This window comes from Pteropus medius, unplaced genomic scaffold (genome assembly GCF_902729225.1).
Source record: "Pteropus medius unplaced genomic scaffold, Ma_sr-lr_union100, whole genome shotgun sequence".
NCBI classification, from domain to species: Eukaryota; Metazoa; Chordata; class Mammalia; order Chiroptera; family Pteropodidae; genus Pteropus; species Pteropus medius.
In genome coordinates, this window is record NW_024355990.1 from 3352742 (window position 1) to 3364410 (window position 11669).

The 11669-nt window shown below is 55.7% G+C and overlaps 1 pseudogene; it reads left to right on the plus strand.

Annotated features, from left to right (window-relative positions):
* The first annotated feature begins 267 nt into the window (after positions 1-267).
* LOC120600430 (uncharacterized) lies at positions 268-383 on the plus strand (annotated as a pseudogene).
* Positions 384-11669: the final 11286 nt, after the last annotated feature.

Here is an 11669-nt window from a genome sequence, read left to right on the forward strand (position 1 = left end):
GGGTGATATTTCGGATGGCCGGGTAGAAGCATTTAATGATTTCTTTGGCTATCCGAGTGGCCTGGTTGACGGCTGCACCCAAGGACCGTGAGCAAACACACGGCCTCGAAAAGACTAGGGGACCCAATAGACTTAGATCCCAAGTCAGGCAGGCTTTGATTCGAGACCAATAACTTAAATTTCAGAACTTATTGAGCCACTTTATTTTTTATTTTGGGGGTAAATTTCTATTTCGAAATAGTTTCAGATTAAGAAAAGCTGCAGGTTGTCTACGGCCATGCCCTGAACAAGCCCGAACCTGTCTGATCTCGGAAGCTAAGCAGGATCGGGCCTGGTTAGTACTTGGATGGGAGACCACCTAGGAAGACCAGGTGCTGTAGGCATAAAAAGTAAAAAAATAAAGGATTGTAAGCTGACAAGGTCCTTGCAGTGTGTGAGGTCAACCAAGGGTTGCCTCGTCTAAAAACATAATAATAATAAAAATAAATAAAACAAAAGCTACAGGAATTGTACCAGGAACCCCCAACACCCTTCACCAGACCCACTGCTCAGCTACATTTTCTGCTTCAGCAAAGACTCTGAACACACTGTTTTTGTTTCTGTTTTCCTGTACTTTTTGAGAGTATGATAGAGACACCATGCCCCCCTAACCTCCAAATACCTCCAGATGCTTCCGTGGACATTTTCCTAAGAATAAAGACATTTTCTTACATAGCCAAGTCAAGAAGTTTACCATTGATAAAATGTTATCATCTAATTCACAGTTCATATTTGTTATGGGCTGAATGTTTGTGTCCCCTCCCCCCAGATTCGTACGTTTGACGTCCTAACCCCCAAGATGACAGTGTTAGACGTGGGGCCTTTGGGAGGTGACCGGGTTTAGATGAGGTGGTGGGATGAGTGACCTTATAAAGAAAGACACCAGACAGCTTGCCCTCGACCTCTCTCTCTCCCTCCCTCCACCGTATGAGGACACAGCGAGAGGGTGCCGTCGTCAAGCCAGGAAGAGGGTCACCGGACCCAGCCACGCGGGCACCCTGACCTCAGACTTCCAGACTCCGGAACTGCGAGAAAACACCTTTCTGTGGCTCAGCCTCACCCCTCCGCCCCCGCCCCCGTCAGTGGTATTTCGATTTCAATTAGGCTAATGCACTATTCAAGTTCCACCGATTACCCGAATAGTGCCCTTGGTTGCCATTTGCTGGACCTAACCTGGGATCACGAGTTGCCTTAGCTGTCACATCTCTTTCCTGTCCTTAGATCTGAAACAGCGTCTGTCTGTCTTTGCCTTTCTTTACCGTAACGTTTTGAAGAATACCAGCCAGTTATTTTGTAGACTTTCGATCTGAATTTTTCTGATGTTTCTTCATGATCAGACACAAATTGTGCCTTTTTGATGGGATTCTCTCTCAGAAGTGATGTGTGTGCCAGGTGGCACACACTAATGATTTGTCCCCATGTTGGTGACGTTAGCTTTGACGCCCGAGTTCAGGAAGTGGCTGCCGGCTCTTCCCACCTGGGAATAAGTCTTTCTCTCGTATTGGATACGGAATTTACGGGGAGGTCCTTGCAGACCGTACATGTATCCGGACCCGCATACCTACTTTCCAGAGCCGCTTCAGCATCCATGGATGAGTTTTTCCGACTACATAGTTCCATCATTCCCTTTCGTATTTGTTAACCGCCATCTACGACAAAGAGAAGCTTTCCCTGCACCCTGTGTGTTTGTTTTCACGTACTTTCGACAATTCTGTTGTCTCCAGACTCCTTTCCGTGGATCCCAAACCTCTGCACTGCAACACAGACTCCGCCCCAAAGGATATTTCAGGCTGGGAGCCGCTTCCTCATTAGGGTTAGAAAAACCCAGTATCATGGAAGATCACTTGATGCAAGGACACGCTCTTACAGACTGTGCAGCTGCGAGGGGACAGAGTTGGACGGGAGATGCCCGGAGTCACACGGCCGAGAGGAACAGCCCCGGGGCAGAGCCCAGGAGCCCGGCTGGGGGCAGAGCCATGAGCAGCTGCAGAGGTGCCGCCTGTGTCTTAGCGACATGGGTCCAGCGCCTTAGGAGCTGGAAGCTCCTGGGCAAGGGTGGTTTTGAGTTCTCCTCTGTGGCCTCAGAGCCATGTCACAAACCCTCGACCTACGTGGGGCCAATGAACAAAGAGACACATGGTCAAGTTCGAGAGGACCCGGAACAGCCCCTGCATGAAGGAACCGACGACCCAGGGAGGCAGAGGTGTGTGGAGCAGCACGAGGTGTGTGGCTCCCTGGCCCGGACCCGAAGGCGCGGGGTTACGAGGGGTCAAGGGATCACCTCCGGAGACGGAGCCAACCCCGCTCCCCCCGCTGGCCCGAGAGCCGACGTTCAAACGAGCAATCCTGACAGTGTGCAAGCGCAGTGCACAAAACGTCTTCAGGCTTTGGCTTCCTCGCCTGACAATGACAATGGACTTGATTGTCTCGGAGGTCCCTGCCTCAGTGCTGAGATTCTGGAATCTAGAACTCGAAGCTGCTCGGGTTTAATCGACGCAGAATCTCTTCGTGAAACGGAGAAGCGATTCGCCCTGACCGCAGAAGCAGAAACGGAATCGCGATTCGTGCTCCTTCTAATTTCCTCCCCTCCCGCACATGTCAACATCCCCTCCCCAGCCTTCGAGTGACATATGCTCTACATGCGCACAGACAGACAGAATCGCGCCGGCAGAACCGAGCGTGATTGGGAAGCTGATTCTCCGCCAGCTGCTCCCTCTCCCTTTCTGCACCGGGCACGGCGGTACCGAATCCTGTCACCCAGCTTGCCGGCACAAATGTGCTATAAAACACCCATAAATTCTCCTGACATTCCAGTGACCTTCGTGGGGTCTGGAGGAGCCACATTTCACACCAAAGATGGAGCCGTAAATATTCTATCTGTGCAGTAAACACCGAGCTGATGCTGGCACCTCGCTCACGTCCTCTTTGTGCCTGCCACCTCTCAGAGGAGATTTATTCACTGCCACGGAAAAGTCTGGGCCCAAGGCAGGCGGCTAGCCGCGTCTGAGCCAGCATCTCAGCATCTCGCTGTTTGTGGATGCCTGTTCTCTCTGCCACACACACATGTACATGTGCGCGCGCACACACACACACACGCACACGCGCACATGCACGCACACATGCACCTGCACACATCGCCAAGAGCATACACATGCACGACACACACGCACGCAGAGACATTATTGACGCGAGACGTGCACGACACGCACACTCACGACACACATGTACTAAGACACACATTGACGCGACACACACACTTCCCCTCCCCGCTGATTATTATAAGCCGGGAGCAGTAAAGTCCTTGAGAAAATTACACTGAAACACATACCACAATCCTGCCCGTCTTTTCTGGAAGGTAAGTTTTAGATTGACTTACGTCGAATTTATTTTTCTTTTTCCTCATCCGATTTTATTTTGTCTGTCACAGTCACATAGATCTTACACAATTTTTAATTTTTTCTAAATAAAATGTGCGTTCGAAGGCAATGGTCTTCGGAGAAAGGGCGTCCGGACGAGCCAGGATGTCCCCCAGCTCCGGTGACTCCCCAGACCCCCAGCCGCATGGCCAGCCGGCTCAGCCAGCTGCTTCTTGGACAGGTAGACAGCCAACCTCAGAGGTGTGGACGGGCCACGGAGAGACCTGGAGGTTCTCAGCTGAGGGGCACGGTCGATGCAGTCACCATGCCGTTCGGCCGGGAGGCACGTGATGGTTCTCAAAATAATTTCGTGGGGCGGCCTCCACGGTGCCAGGTCTCGTCCAGCTGGATAAACTGTCCAAACTCCCAGCTCGGCATGGGTACAAAGAGCCAGACGGATGGCTGGACCAACTCCTGTCCCTTGTCACCTCCCAGATATCAAATCCCAGCCCCTTAAACCACAACCCTCCGTCCCCCGGGCGGAGGGCTTGACTTCGCCCCCGGCACCCCACCGCGGGTTAACAGGGGCTCCTGACTGCCTCCTGCTCTTCTGCCCCCACCTCCCGATTTATTTATTTATTTCTGCGGCGGTAATTAAGGTCCTGACGGAAAGACTTAGCTGCCAGAGTTGTTTGTTCAATGTATTGATTAGCTATTTCTCAGAAGGTGGGGCGATACCGCTTCTTCGGGGAACACTCAGCGGCAAAGCGTGGGATGCCCCCTGCCCCGCAAACAAAGGCTACAAAGCAGGCTTTCCACACAGAAGCCTGAGCGGCCAGACGGGTGAAAAGCCCAGGCTGGGAGTAGGAACGCGGTGTCTCAGCTTGGCTGCTGTCGGGGTTCCGGGCTTGGGCCATCCCAGCGCCGCTTACATTTGCATTTCCCTAATGACGCGTGACATGGAGCATCTTTCTTTATGGTGAGTTGCAGTCTGCGTACGTCCTCTCCCTGCGAAGTCGGAATGCGCCATTCCCGCAGCGATACGCAGAGCACGCTGTTCACCGGGGAAGCCCACCGAGGCTTCGGGGTCCAGGGTGCTCACTGAGGCTGTATTACATAGACATCCTTGAATGACTCATTGGCCATGTGGTTGAACTTGATCTCCGTTCCTTTCCCTAGAGCTCCGGCTAGTATCACAAGGCTCAAAGCCCCATCTTAAGTCATCTCGTTAGCTTTAACTCTCTAGGGCTCACGGTGAGTCACCTCATTAGCCAGAACTCAGGTGCGGTCCCAGGGGCCCACCATGAATAACAGAGACACTCCAAACACACTGAGAAGTCAAGGGTTCAGAGGCTCCCTCCCAGGAACCTGGGAGAAATACTAGCCAAATATACAACCTTATCGTACGACAGTTTCACGTTGCTGCAAAGGAAAGTTCCAGACAAGCAAGGGAAGAAGGTTATGGATTTGAGTAAGGGACTCGTATTTAGCTTGATGTAGATACACACAGTCACATCTACAGATGTTTATGAATGTGCCTCTGCGTGCGTCGTACAAACAGATCTAAGTTTTGCCCAATTAGATCCCAAACGGAACGTACAGCAGAAAGATGCACATAAACCCCAAAGGGTGAGCACGGGCATCTCCAGGTCAGTGAATCACAGCTCGTTCTAAAATATATCTGTGTTCAGTCTCTCCTATGTTGGCCAAAATTTCTGCAACGAGGGTACGTTTCTTTTAAGATCCGACCGAAAAGTTTCCTGTTTTCCTTTTTTTATATAAAATTAAGGTAACGACGATGCCTTTTTACCGTTCCCGTCTCTGGGAAGAACTTCAACTGGGAAATGCGGAGGACCGAATGGATGGATAGCTCACATCTCTCTCTGATGTTTTAGCTACCGGTCTCTGTCTGTCTGTCTATCCATCTGCCTCATTCCCACGCACGCCCTCGCACACCCCCTCCCAATAAGGCCAGTTAAACACACGAACTTTAGGTCCCCGCCCCACAGACACTCTTTCTCCAAGGAGGCGACGGTCTGTTTTCAACACTTTTTGTAGGACGTTAGGACCTTTCAAAGCTTTCACCAGGCTTTGGACAGAGAATGGAAACCTGTCCCGGAGTGGCACCCCCATCCCTCGCCCACCTCGACCCCGTGTCCCTGTGTCTTCCTTTCCGCCGTCGGCCTACTGTCCCTGCCCACTCAGCTTTTCATCCCTGGGACAAGCCAGCGGGAAGGTTCTCCCGGCAGGTAGCTTTTAGAGTTCTAAGGGCACTCAGAGGGACAGCCACCATCCCCGAGGACCTGCCTGAAGGGAAGGTCCCTAACCAGTCAGATCATGTATATTTCCACCTCGCCCAGGTACCAAGCCCCACTTCTTGGTGTCATTAATGCTAATGTTTGCAGGCTCCGATCAGGCTCTCCTGGGTGTCACTTTGAGACTGTGTCCCCTGGGGCATGAGGGAGGCCAGGTGTTGGCTCCTGGCCCATCCCTCTGGTGTCCCCGAGGACCTTCCTCTTCCCTCCCTGAGGCTCAAAGCTCTGCTGAACTTGAGTCTCTGAGAAGGTGACATATTTGAGGCCAAGGTTATTCCCCACAGCTATAAAGAAAAAAAAAAAAAAAAGGAGACAGAAACTAAGCCACAAATTACAATGTCCCTAGATAGCACCTTAGACGGGCAAGGGGTAGCGGGTGGAGGGGAGGCCTTGTTGTTTGTGAGGGAAATAAGAGCCGTCTGGGGGTGGGGTGGTGGGGGAGGACGGGGGAGGAAGGGAGGAAAGGTGCTCCTTCTTAAGCACGAAAGCTCAGGCTCAAAGAGCTGAGCTGTGGACAGCGACGGGTCTGTCCTGGAGGGAGGGCCACCGCCCCTGCTGCCCTGCCCACGCCCCCTCCCAGGTGAGGGAGCATCAGAGCCGGGCCTCCGCCCTCGTCACCACCGAGGAAGTGCGGGAGATGCGAATGTTTGTCAGCGAGAGGGAGCGCGTGACGTGAACCATGGCAAACACCGTAATGACTAATTTCAAACATTTATTACCATTCTTGGGAGACTTGAAAGCTGTCCCCGCTCTTGATTTTAATAAATGCAGTCTTGAAGCAGCCGCTTATCAAAGTGACACAAATTGTGTGGTAAATAGATTATGGCACAGCTGAAATACTGGAAAATGAGATCAGAAATGCTCCTTGTCTCCCATTTGAAACTGCCCGCAATCCCTCAACCCAAGTCGGGGCGGCCACGGGAAGCATGGAGGTGCAGAACCAGCCCCCAGCGGGGCAGCTTTCCATCAGCTCCCCGCTCCCCCGGCCAGCAGGGCCAGCAGCGGGAGCTGCCCCAGCCCCTGGGGTGGGGGTGGGGGCGGGGGTGGGGGCCGGGAGGGAGGATGGGAACCTGCCTCTGGGTGGGAAGCAGATACTGGTTAGTGGGCTACGGGCATGGACCCTCCGGGGGAGGCTGTGATAAAGGATGCCCCGCTCCTGGTGAATTCTCACTGCTCCAGAGGGTGGAGGCGCTGGGCTCTGCTTCTCCGTTCTCCCCCCGACACTCCGAGCACCTGCGATGTGCATGCTAAGGTGTCATGCTAAGGGCTGAGCAGGCACAGGTGGGCAAGGCAGACGCCCTCAAAGGTCCAGAGCGGGAGGCCGGTGTACATGCGGTGAAGCGAGATGACCAGCCTGGGCCTGCTGGATGACAGGCGATCCTGGGGTGGCTGTCCCCTACTTGGCCACAGCTGACCCAGCACCTCAGGATGGGTGTTACCTGCCCAGGTGGCCCGAGAGCTTGGGCCAGGACCCTGGCTGGCCCAGAATTCCAGGCGTCCAGGGCCAGGCAGCCTCGCTCTCCCTCCAAGGGTGGAATGAACAGGAAGAGCCCTGTGCCTCCTTGAGAATGACGGAGTGGGCGGCCACCTTCCCGTCTGCCTCAACTTCTGACTGGAACAAAGGCTGCGGAGCCCCCAAGGACCCCCAGGGCTCACCCACCCCAGATGGCTCTGTCCTGAGTGTGTGACTCAGTTAGAAGCAGACCTGGGGGCTGTCCCATGGCACATTGTCAAACAAAAATGGATTCGCTTTGGGGGAACACAGATGCCCCCTCACCCGTTGGCACGGCTGCTTCAGGCCGGGCTCCAACGTGCTTTCCAGAAGCCTCTGTGTCGGAACTGCAGGATCTGCGCGGCGGTCCAGAACCGCATCGGGATAAGTAGATGCGCTGTATGTCAGTGCCAATCAATATTCAAATAAAACATACTACGTGGCTATCGACGTGTAAGCCTCATTCTCGAGACGGCCTCCTTCCTCCCCTGGCCTGGGTGAGATTGTCCCCTTTGCAGCAGCTGACCCCAGAAAGGGTGATGGGGCCACTTGGGGTCGGTCAGCGGGCCACGCTATGATGCCGTGGGGCTAAGTCGTAACTGGGCCTCTGAGCAGCAGCTCCCCCTGGTTCTGGGGTGCGGGGGACAAGGGGGTGACCACCCAGTCTCCTGGTTCTCCCCCCGTACACGCAGCCAGCCTGGGACACAGGAGGCCCCCTCGTGCTCTGTTCGCTGACAGAGAACGGGGGGCCAGGTGGCTGGGGAGAACTTCCTGTCTTTTCTATTTTTTTTTTTTAAATAGGCATTGACTTAAGAAATTAAATAGTTTATATACTTAAACCCAAGTTAATAGATATTAAATTTTATTATTTATTAAGTATTAATAATTCATTACGATTTTCAAATTAATCATCAGACCTCTAACAAATTAAATTTAAATAATTAAGTCTATTATTGGTGGAGAGAGATTGCCGGGATGGGGGTGAAGAAAATGTGTTCCAGAAATTATTATTGTTATTTTTTCAGTGAAAGGGGAACGGGGTCTTAGCTCTGTGTTATAGACGGAGCGAGGAAGACTCGGGGAAGTGGAAGGATTTGACCTTGAACTCACTGCTGAGGCATTGCCGAGCTGGGGTTCAACCCCGCATTGTTCATTGCCTGGATCCAGCCTACTGTTCGGGATACAGGTAACATGGCTATTTTTTCTGATACGAGGGCAGGATGATTTGTCAGCTAGAGGAGAGATAGGATGCAAAATATGTTAATTTTATTGGAGGGCAGGATGTGAGGAAATGGGGTGCTACTTGGGAAGGGGAGACCCAGGTGGGGTGTCTTCCCAGGGGAAGAATGGGGGTGCTGAACAGCCGAGGCGAACAGGGCAGGGAGACCCCGGGAGGGGCAGAGGGTGGGGGGGCCTGCCCACCCCCCTCTGAGCCTGTGGAGGGAGGAAGGGTGCCCCCGAAGCTATGGCCATGCCCTAATCCCCTCTCACCCTGACCCTTTGAACGTGACCTGATCGGAAGCTGTCATTAAGGCAAGGATCTCAGAGAGATCATTTCGAATTATCTGGGTGGGTCCGAGATCCAGTGACAGCGTCCTAAGAAGAACCAGGAGAGGAGACCAACCTAAAGAGATGGAGCCACAGATAGACAGGCGGTGACGAGTGATGCAGTCACGAGCCCGGGAAAGCCCAGGCCACCGGAAGCTGAAAGAGGCAGGAACAGAATGTCCCTTACAGCCTCTGGAGGGGTGTGGCCCTGCCAGCACCTTGACTTTGGACTTCTAGTCTCCAGAACCGTGAGATACACGTCTGTAGTTTCAAGTCGCCCGGTTTGTGAACATCTGTTACAGTAACCGCTGCTGTAGCGAACTACTGTAGTGCCAAAGGAGCTTCCTGTCCCCTCTTTGTGACAATGGCATGAAAGGATCCTCAGGCGGGGCAGGTCTGGGGTATGTGGTGGGGAGGAGATCCTTATTCCATCACTCGGGCCCAGGCCGGGGGGAATGGACGGCCCAGTGACAGCGGGGGACAAATATAGACAGGCTCTGACCTTTTTAAAAGTCTAAATACGAGCTCCAAACTTACAAGGACACGGCTCGGTCACGGTGAGTCTGGTTATAAGATGATTCTCTGCTTTTCCGCCAGCCTCTTCTAAACGGAAAACCCCTCTGTCCGTTTCAAGCATCGGTCGATTCGAACCTTTCGCGTCCGAGGCAGCGTCCGCCTCCCTGGGAGTGACCCCCAGCGGTGTTTCTCCTCTCGGGTTCTCTCGGCTGAACAGCTTGACCTGCCACATCTCCCCTCCGCCCTGTGCTCCTCCAACACCCTGGTCCCCACTGCCCCCAACCCCAGGCTGTCGCCCGATTCTGCCCCACCCCGGGGATGCCACACACATGCTCGAAACGCTCACCTTCCCCACTGTCTACCGCACCGAGCACGAGCTCAGCCACCGGACCCGCAGGGCTGTTGTCCACATGCGGCCTGAGCAGCCCCTCCGGTCACTTCTCCAGCTGACCCTGCTGCGCCGGCCACCCTTCAGGGTCCACGCCCAGGGCGACCTCCTCCCGCAGCCTTCCTGGTCCCCCGCAGAAGGACACGGCCCCATCTCCCCGGCCCACCGTCCCCCACACCGGGGAATTCGCTCCTGTGTGCTCACTGCATTCGGTACTCACTGCCTCCCCAGCCGGGCTGGGCAGGGGCGCGGGGCGTGGCGGAGGCCGGCCCAGAAGGCCCGAGTGCCCGGCCGGTTCTGCCCGGACCCACTGCCAGGGTTCCCCCAGGTCACGCGCCCCTCGGCCTCGGGCACCAGCCTGCGCCGAGGGCCAGCCGAAGCCAGCGTGTTCACCTTCTAGCGGCTGCAGAATTCAACCTCTGGGCAAAATCTCACGTGATGTGACAGAGGACAGACGCGTGACCCCCAGCCCGCCCGCCCGGGCCGCAGGGACAAAGCTTCCTCTCAGTGTCCCTCCCCACGTCCCCCGAGAGCTCCGTCTCCCCCAGCCTGGCTCCCGGCCCCCCAGGGAGCATACGGGAAGGAGGAGGAAAGAGGCTGAACCAGAGGGACAGGAGGAGAGGAAATGGATTCTCGGCTGCGGGGTCAGAGCCTGGGCTTGTGTTTGCCGTGGAGGATCCGGGTAGTTGGTGAGGGGCCAGGAAGGAACGAAGGAAGCCGAGCGGAAAAGGGAGAGAGAGGGAGAGAGATGGGGGCCGGGGGTGCAGGGACCCGACAGGGAGGGAGCGTCAGCCAGGGCTCTCAGAGGAAGGTTTATTTTGAGAAACTGGCTAGGGTGGCGGGGCTGGGAAGCCTAAGCCCCGCAGGGCAGGCCCGCCAGGCCCTGGGCAGGAGCGGCCGCTGCAGCCCCGAGGGAGAAGCCCTTCTCCACAGAGCGCGTCTTGGCTCTTAAGGCCTTCGCCTGATTGGACGAGGCCCACCACGTGCGCGAGGACAGTCGCTTTCCCTTAAAGTCATCGGATTGTCCGTGTTAACCACATCTACAAAATACCTTCGCAGCAGCTCCTAGGTCAACGTCTGGTTACATGACTGGGGACTCCGGCCTGGCCAAGATGACACGCGGGACCCGCCACTGTACCGGTGCGTGTAAGAGAGCTAGGGAGAAGCGGGGAGACTCCGGAAGCCGTGGGGGGCAGGGGGCAGGACTAACGCGACCCCTTTAGTCCCTCTTGGCGGTCAGACTCAGCCTCTTTAAGGGTCTGGCCCACGGGGCCCTGGCTTCTGTTCAAGGACCGGCCCTGCTTGGAAGACGGCTGGGGCGGGTGGTCCCGCTCTGCCACCGCCCTCGGCACCTCGGCCCTCCGTGACTCGCCAACCCCCCTCTTCTCAAGGATGGTCCTCCAGGTGGACGGGCTCCTGCCCGGAAGAAACGGGAGAGCCACGGGAAAAGCCTGGTCCATGTGATGCAGTCGACTCGGACCCTCCCCTTCCCTCGGCCGTTCCCAGCGCCGTCCTCGCTGTGTGTGGGCACCCCAAGGCTTCTTTTTCACTCAGGTCTGCGTTAGAGGCCAGGCTGGGCAGAGCCTGGGAAGAGGCTGGCATTATGATGGAGAGGCTCACGTGGGCTCGTCACCATGGCGACTCGCTGGCTGAGTGGAGAGGCAGAGCGGCCAAGGCCGAGGGTCTGCGTTCCGGGTGCTGTGGGGGCAGGCTGCTGACCGGCCATTGCTGGGGAACTTCTCCTCGGCGGGCCCCACAGGAGGGGCTGCCCTGCCAGCCTGGCTCCGCTTAGGTCTGGCTCTGCCCCTAGGCGGGTTTGACTTACACAATCTCTCAAGGTCAGGATCAACTAGCAGAAGGAAACTCAGGTCTAAGATGACTTGAGCCTCCCAAGAGGTGTGGGGGTTCCCCTGCCAGGCTCTGGAATAGCTCCACCCCCAGCAAGGAAGAGGGGCACGGAGAAGCTAGAGACAGGATCCTCGTCCCTCACCCTGGCATTCCTGACTGGCTCGCTA